Raw genomic sequence first — 9,238 nt, forward strand, 5'->3', positions numbered from 1 at the left:
TTGCTACATCCCACTGAAGAGATGAACAGTGGCTAACACTCTTTCAGAACGGGTCATATTCTTCAATCTCTTTAGTAAGCTCTTTGAGAATCTTCTTTGGTGAATTTTAAGGTTATCTCTGCTGCACTTTGTTCATATCCTTTTACAGCATTTTACTGTATCACGTTATAATTTATTTCTCTGTTCATGTCCTCTGTGGAATTGTTACGTATTCAAGGACAGGGTCATTGTTGTTTTGATTTTGTATACCCAGCTTGTTACTGTCTACACAGTTACTAAGCATGTGTGGTAAAATAAAGAGAATACATTCTCATATTACTATTTGCACGGATGCTTTAATGACATAAACAAGTCTGATCTCAAATGATCTTTATTACTTCCCCTTAATTGTTTCCTTCTGAAGATGCCATGGAATGTTAACCAGGGTTCTGTTACATTCTATCCAGAAAGGAATTAGCATGCACACCTCACTTGTTAAAAAGCAAAGGCCAGTGGTGAGGCTTTCTCACTTTCTTCCTACCTAGGAATATGTTTACTTCCATAATTTCTATTTACTCTCTTAGGGCTTCCTTGAGATGGCTATTTGGAATTGTACATATATAAAAATTGTTTAATTAAGAAAGATGTCTCTATAAGATTTAAAAGTGTCAGACCGTTATGGCAGTTTGAAATTATGAAATTTTGAATCTTGTTCTCTAACTTAACCTTTATTTACCCACTTGTTTGTACCTTTATTTTGTAATTCTCTATGTTAAATCCCAACAGTTTTTCTATATATTTAATGTGTGGTTGTTTTAAATTTGCAATTAATTTAATTTTATTTTATTTTTTAATTATTTTTTAATGATTTTTTATTATATTATGTTAGTCACCATACAGTACATCCCCGGTTTCCGATATAAAGTTTGATGATTCATTAGTTGCGTATAACACCCAGTGCACCATGCAATACATGCCCTCCTTACTACCCAACACCAGTCTATCCCATTCCCCCACCCCCGTCCCCTCTGAGGCCCTCAGTTTGTTTCTCATAGTCCATAGTCTCTCATGTTTCATTCCCCCTTCTGATTACCCCCACTTTCTTTATCCCTTTCTTCCCCTACCGATCATCCTATTTCTTATGTTCCATAGATGAGAGAAATCATATGATATTTGTCTTTTAAATTAGCTCTCATAAATTCGTCTGGATTATTATGTTCCACAGGCACATTTGTTCACCCACATTTTTGCTCATTCACTTCTTAAACATTTATTAAATATCTATTTTGCAGCTGGCATTTGGGATAGGTGTTAGGGATATATCCAAGAATAAGACGGCAGTCAAGGAAATTGCAGATTTGAAAAAAAACAAATGTACTTCAGTGTTTATATATTTTAGGAGAGTTTTTTTTGTTTTTTGTCACAAAAACTCAGCTTAAACTAACATAAGCAAAAATGGGAACTAAAGTATGAGTGGTCCATTCTGGATCATGTGCCCATCCTGAAAAGATGTACTGTGTCCAAGTGGCAGCATGTGTGTGAGAGCTTCTGACTGGGTCATGAATCACTCCCTATCAATGAACTGTGGCCATTGGGGCCTGTCAGTGCTGTGTAGAATGCCTATTTCTACAGTAATCATATGAATGGGTAAGGAATAATTACTAGAAATGGGCATGTGTAGACCAAACTATTTTCCTAGCACAGTGTTTCAGTGAAATTTTAGGAAACTGGGGTCACAGTAGATTAAATATTAGGAGAGGGAGTCAAAGGAACTTCATCAATATGGTATATCTAGAGCTTAAGGTCTCAAGTGATGAGTGGGTATTTGCTAGTTGGGTCAAGATTGAGAGGAGAAAACTACTCCAGGCAATGTAGCAGCTGGAACAAAGCTTTGAAAGTGAAAAAGCCTGATGAGTTAAGAGCACAGTGTGTAGTCAGAGCATAGTTTATAATCTGTGAAAGGGAGAAGAGTGATTGCAGAGGGGGATTCAAGATGAGACACAGGTTGGAAGGGCAGGGGTAAATTAGCTACTTTCAAAATTTTAAGCAAGCAACTTTTCTTTCTGAAATTAAAAGTTTACATGGAAATCTAATATATACAATAGACAAAACACTGGCTTGTTCTGGTTGAAGGCAGAGAAGTAAGTACAGAAGCAGAACTGGCTCAACTTGCTCTTGCCACCCCTTTATTTTATTTTATTTTATTTTATTTTATTTTATTTTATTTTTGTCTAAAAAGTTAGAGTTTTTATTTTTTAAATACTTTTTTTAATAATATTTTTTATTATATTATGTTAGTCACCATACAGTACATCCCTAGTTTTTGATGTAAAGTTCCATGATTCATTACTTGCATATAACACCCAGTGCACCATGCAATACGTGCCCTCCTTAATACCCATCACCGGCCTATCCCATTCCCCCACCCCCTTCCCCTCTGAAGCCCTCAGTTTGTTTCCCAGAGTCCATAGGTTCTAAACCTTGCCACCCCTTTAGATTCCACTATAACACCTTGAGAACTACTGAGGTAGGCAAGGGGCCGACAAAATTGTATTTTTGAAAGAGCACTTTTAAACCGTATGGTTAGTATGGCTGAGACTCAAAATGAGGATATTAGTTAGGAGAGAATTTTAAAAGTCCAGTCTTAGTTTTTGAATGAAAAACTAAAACTATTTAAAGCTGGAATAAAGGGAAAGAGCATTATAAAACTCTTCCTTGGAAATAATAATTACCTAGCATTCAAACATCTCAGTTCATAATGATAAAAAAGCAACACGAATGAATCTCAAATACATGCTTAGCAAAAGAAGCTACACACAAAAATGTAAATATTGCAAAATTTCATTTATATGAAATTTTAGAAAAGGCAAAACCAATCTCTAGGAACAGAAAATACATCAGGGATTGCCTAGAACCATGTCTGCTTGTGATTGTGGGGAGGGGGCGAGGAAGGGGATTGACTGCAAAGGGGCACAAAGGAACTTATTGGGCAGGTGTAAACGTTGCATATCTTGATTGTGGGGGTAGTTTCATGAAGATATAAAAATTTTCAAAAATCATCAAATTGTGTACTTCAAATTATACCTCAATAAAGCTGATTTAAGAAAGAAGAAACTCTCAGTTCAGATTTGGGTCTATTACTAAGTAACTGGGTGACGTTAATAAATCCAGTATATCCTCTGAACCTCATTTTCTACAACTGCACGAGAAGAATAATGAATAACACTGTCCAGTCTACCTAACAAGCTTGCTTATAAGCTAAATTCAAATAGATAAAGGAAGCAAAAGAAATGTTTTAAATGTAAAACACTATAGCATAAGTTATGAGATGCTATTATTGGATCAGAAATTTTTAAAATGGGATTATATAGTTCTTATAAAGGGTCTAGAATTAAGTATATTTTAGAGAGCTGGTAAAGTGTTTGCCTACAAAGCCTGTCACGAACTCCTGCTATTGGTTCAAAATTGAATCAAAATTATCTTGACCAATTTTTAAAAGAGCTAAAAAGATTGAGTGGTGAAAAATATAATCCATTTCCCTCAAATGCAGCTATAGAAGTAAATTATGAAAAGGTACAATTCATATATTATTCTTGTTAGAATACCTTTTTTCACCATTATCAAGAAGCATATATAAACCATTTACTATTAGAAAGCCCTGTGTGCTTAAGAAGAAATATGAATTGTTTTAAGTTTAAATTAAATTTCATTTTAAAGTATTCATGATTTAATGTTCAAGCTACCACCGGGAAGCATTCAGGAGCCTAAATCTAGAATAATGAAATCAATGCCAAGTATTTACTGTAATTTTCAACTATCTATAATATGGCATGAATATCCTACCTTGGAATAGCATGGATAATTAGAATTAGATTTCAATATACTTGTACAAGAAAAGGAGTTTGGACATAGCTTTAAAACTTCAGAAGTTCAGGGGTGCCTGGGTGGCTCAGACAGTTAAGCCTCCGACTGTTGGTTTTGGCTCAGGTTATGATCCCATGGTCCTGAGATCCAGCCTTGCATCAGGCTCCACGCTCAGCTCAGAGTCTGCTTCAGATTTTCTCTCCCTCTACCCCTCCTCCTGCTTGCTCTCTCTCCTCTCTCAAATAAATTAATTAAAATATTTAAAAAAAAAAAAAACACAAAACTTCAGAAGTTCAGATGAAATGGGTAAATAAATAGAATAGGACTTCTAGGAGTCATTCTCTTATGCTCCTGGAAAAGTAAAAGCTATTGTAAGAAACAAAGACGAACAAACCTTTAATTCTACTTGTGGTCGTATATAATGTCTGGTTTGTTTGTTTCCTATGGAAAGGTGCATTCATTGCAAGCTGGCATTGGTAAATTTTCCATTATCCAGACGGTAACCCTCAGTGTTTACAGTCTCAAAACTTGGTCTTATAAAGAAATTAAGAAGTAATATATTTTGTAGCAATAGATTCCTATAAAGTGATTTCAAGAGTGATGAATTGAGCAAGAATACCCATATCAAAGTTTATTATAAGAAGTAGAACTACTGCAACAAAACAGATAATAGGTGAACATTATCAGTCCATTTCATCCAAAACATAATTAGAATCTCAGTTGGTGGGCATGGGAATCGAATAAGAAGTGTAAGAGTATCAGGCTAAAATAATTTGACATGACTGTGTGATAATGAGAATGGTCTTGTCATTGGGATAGAAACTAGAAATACTACAAGGCCCCTTACTGAGGCCCCCTATATCAGCCAGTGCTTCAATGAGATGGACACTCTTCCTCTTGTGAGTCTTCTTTTGTTATCCTGCTATGGCAGACCAATCCCTCACCACTTCCAATTGATGGACTCTTTCTATATAATTAATATATTCAGTTAGATAACTTAGGTTATGAATATTCTGAATCATGATATATTGGACCTTATAGATACTTTGTGGAGGGCAAACTTATTTCTGTCATCTTTATTTATTTTCTTTAAAATGACAATTATAAGCTTTTTAGGGAAAAAGTTTCGTCATTTTTGTCATCTCATCTCTCAGACTTTAGAACAGAGTTCTAATCACATAACTGACATAGAATATTGAATGATTTATCTGCATGATTTAAAGTGAATTCTTATCCATTTAAACTAGTATACATATGTTTAATAAAGTGAATAATTACAAATAAATATATACATACACAAATGTTTCCTGACTAAACATTTGTTTGCAGTCAATTCTGGTGATACACTAGAAAACTCATTTCAATCTTTCTTTTTCTTAAAAAAATAAAATATTTGTTCCCTATTTGTATCAATCAAGGATCTGTTACGGGTATCATATAAGCAGGAAGTAAATGATATACTAAGAAAATTGTTGGAAGGGGTAGGGTACCAGCTGTAGGCCAAGCATCTAAGATTACTTCTAGAACACCATCATAGTAGCCACTAAGGGAGCTGTTGTCTATCTAATCAGGAAGCCTAGAAGTCAGGGAGCCACTGCTCCAGCTCCTAGCTCCAGAATCAATCCAGCTCTGCTAAGATCTGTAGATCAAAATGCTGCTATACCAGGGGCGCCTGGGTGGCTCAGCTGGTTAAGTGTCTGCCTTCAGTCAGGTCATGGTCCCAGGGTCCTTGGATCTAACCCTGTGTCAGGCTCCCTGCTCAATGGGGAGTCTGCTTCTCCCTCTCCCTCTGCCTCTCCCCCCAGCTTGTGCTCTCTCTCTTGCTCACTCTCTCTCTCTTTCTCAAATAAATAAATCAATCAAATCTTTTTAAAAAATGTTGCTACCAAACTCTCTGCTCTAAGATATGGAATACATAAGACATTACCCCAACTACTAGTTTCAGAAGAACATTATTGCAGCTAAGTTCATGCCAAGAAAGTGAATGTTCTGTGGGTTTCTTGTATTCTCCCTCTAAATGCCTGCAAATGTGAGGAATAGTTACTGAAACCTGTGATAAAGCAAATAAGGAAAATCTAAACTTATCCTTGCTTGCCAGTACAAACAGAAGAATCCCCAGGGAGGGGGACTCTGCATCACTTCTTACTTCCAAATCCCACAAGGGTGTATTGGCTTAGAAGAAGCTAGGTCACATGTGAAACTGAGCTCTCAGGGAATCAGAGAAATCAGGATTGTGAGTAGGGTGGAGCAAAAGAGACATCCAGCGCACAAAGTTAAAAGAGGCATTCATTCACAGGTGCCAATCCTGTACTTGCACAAGACTTAGAGTAAATTCATCCTTAAATTTGGGGGACAGGGCACCTCACTTGCCTCACTCTAGTCCTGGTCATGCTGAGAATTCTTCAGTTTGCTAGCCTCAAATGGAGTAGGTTGGAAGAGAGTTCATAAGCCAATCTGCAGTATTGACCACAGCCAGACACTTGTCTCCTTAATGTCCTTCTTCCCATAGTAAAACTACCAATAAGCCTAAGGCCACACAAAGCCACTATGTGTGCTTTTGTCTACCGCAATACAACTACCCCACATATAAATGAAAATTTAATACCTTTTCTCCATTTTAAATAAAAGACAATTGTTATCAGCTATAAGATACCCAAAAGAAAAACAAATACACTGAGACTATAACATTCAGTAATCTGCTTATTATTTTATCTCTTTGTTCAAGAATGCCAGTAACCATAGAAACATGTTACTAATCAATCTAATTCATGTTATAACTTCTAGTTACTCTATTTATCATAACTAGGAAAGGAATTGTAGTCTACTGTAATTGAGAGAATCACTATCTCGTAAATGAAATGTCAAAAACAAACAAACAAATAAGCAAACAACCATGATTCAGTCTTTGTGCCCAGTAGGAGAAAACATAATCAGAAGAAATTTCTATAGTTTCAAAGATAGATTATGCCAGAATTTGGATACCACTGAAAGTTTCTTGAAGTGTTTTTCCCTTTTGACAGAGAATACTCAGAGAGTTCACCTAGGATAATAAGAAACACTTAGAAAGAGAAGACAGAATCAAGTCTTATTTGCTTCTAAAGTAATATCTCAGTTGATTTATTTGTGAAAGCAGAGATGAATACTCAAAGGGAAGTTTTCCTTAATAAGACATTAACAAGAATAATATGCATATAACATATTACCAATACATTCTTTTTTTAAAGATTTTATTTATTTATTTGAGAGATAGCAAGAGCAAGAGAGATCATAGAGGGAGAGAAAGAGGGAGAAGCAGACTCACCATTGAGCACGAAGCCTGATATTATGACCTGAGCCAAAGGCAGACACTTAACCAACTGAACCACCCAGGTGCCCCAATAACCAATACATTCTCATGGGAAAAAAAAAAGAAAAAGAAAAATAGAAAAAGAAAAGGAAAGAAAAGAAAAGAAAAAAAAAGTGAGGAAGGAATACAGGAAATATCAGGGTGAGGGTGAGAATTACAATTTTAGGTCAGGTATCCTGAGAATGTATTATTGAGAAGGCAGCTTTCTAGTAATAACCCAAAGACTTAAGAAAGAAGGGGTAATCCATGCTGATATCTCAGGAAAAGGGTAGAGAACTCAACAGAACTAAATTACTGAAGTAGAAGCATGTCTGGAGTGTTGTAGGAGTAAAAAAGATTTGGTGTCCCTGGAATTGTGAGTGTGAGTGAGGTAGTAAATGAGATAACAGGGAGCCAGAGCATGGAAGGCTTTGACCATTTGTAAAAACAAGTTAAAAAAAAAAAAATCCACTCAAGACTTAAATAAATAGATCAAAAAAGAATGGAACTTCCTTAAGCTGGAAGACTGGAACCTACAAAAATATCTAGAGCATGTATCACATTTAAAGATGAAACATCAAAATCATTCTCTTTAACATCAGGGGTGAGTCAAGGATGTGCACTTTCACATTCTCACTACTTTTCCTTACACCTTGCACTGGAGGTCCCAGTCAGAACAGTTAAAAGAATAAAACAAACAAACAAAGAATAACAAAAGAAACAAAGGTATAATAATTAAAAAGAAAGAGAACTATCAATATCGCAGATGATGTGATTGCTATTAAAAATCACCAATGAATCCACAGATAAAATATTAGAATTAATAAATGAATTTACAATATACAATATACAAAATAAAGCAATGATTGGTTAGAAAATTTAATTTAAAATAAACCATTTACTACATAAGGGAAAAAATGGTATATCTAAAAATAAAAAAAAAAAAGTGTAGAATTTTTATGAAAAAGATTATAAGACTTATTTGAAGATGTTATAGATTCAAATATGAAGAGATATCCATGTCTCTAGTTAGAAAGATTCACTGTAATAAAAATGCCACTTCTCCCTAGACTATTTCTAATCAATATTCCCACAGGGTGGGGATGGGTGAAGGGAGTCAAAAATTAAAAAACAACAACAACAAAGAAAAAATCTTCACAGAATCTTCATAAAATTTTATAACTAGTTTTAAAAAATTATTTGGAGTAAAGAGCTCTTTTCTTCAGTGCTGGCTGCAGAGATGGCAGCCATCTCCTACTCAGCATCATGGCCACCCTCAGACCTCTGGTGAAGCCCAAGATCATTCAAAAAAGGAGCAAGAAGTTCAGCAGGCACCATTCAGACCAATATTAACCGTAACTGGGGGAAATCCAGAGACACTGACAGTAGAGTGCACAGAAGATTCAAGGGCTGGATCTTGATGCCCAACATTGGTTATGGGGGTAGCAAGATAATAAAACACCTGCTGCCCAGTGGCTTCTGAAAGTTCCTAGTCCATAACGTCAAGGAGTCTGAAGTGCTGCTGATGTGCAATAAATCTCACTGTGTAGAGATCGCTCACAATGTCTCCTCCAAGAACCACAAAGCCATTGTGGAAAAAGCAGCCAGCTGGCCATCAGAGTCTCCAATCCCTATGCCAGGCTGCACAGCAAAGAAAATGAACAGATAGACAACTTATGTGCACATTGTATTTGTGTTAATAAAACCATAAAACTACAAAAAACTATTTGGAGTAAAGGATCAAAAATAGCCCTGAAGAAAACTTTCTTTCCTATAACAAAAATTACTATGAAGTTATGATTATTTTAATCATAGTATATAATCATAGTATAGTATTGGTTCAGGGATAGAATTCTAGACAAATGTAAGCAAATAGAAAAGTCCACAAGTGATTCTATCTATACATGAAAATTTAATTTAATTTAATTTATGACATAGTTGTCAGTGCAGATCAGTGAAAACAAATGGTTTTGGATCATTATTTATCCATTTGGGGAAAAAGAGTCAAGTTAGCTCTTTATGCCACTCAAAAGAATCAATTCCAGATAGATTTAAATGGGAATGGAAACC

The 9,238-nt window shown here is 35.4% G+C and overlaps 1 pseudogene; it reads left to right on the forward strand.

Moving 5' to 3' along the window:
* The first annotated feature begins 8,434 nt into the window (after window positions 1–8,434).
* Window positions 8,435–8,968, forward strand: LOC113254329 (60S ribosomal protein L32-like; annotated as a pseudogene).
* The last annotated feature ends 270 nt before the right edge of the window (window positions 8,969–9,238 follow it).

This window comes from Ursus arctos, unplaced genomic scaffold (genome assembly GCF_023065955.2).
Source record: "Ursus arctos isolate Adak ecotype North America unplaced genomic scaffold, UrsArc2.0 scaffold_12, whole genome shotgun sequence".
Classification (NCBI taxonomy): domain Eukaryota; kingdom Metazoa; phylum Chordata; class Mammalia; order Carnivora; family Ursidae; genus Ursus; species Ursus arctos.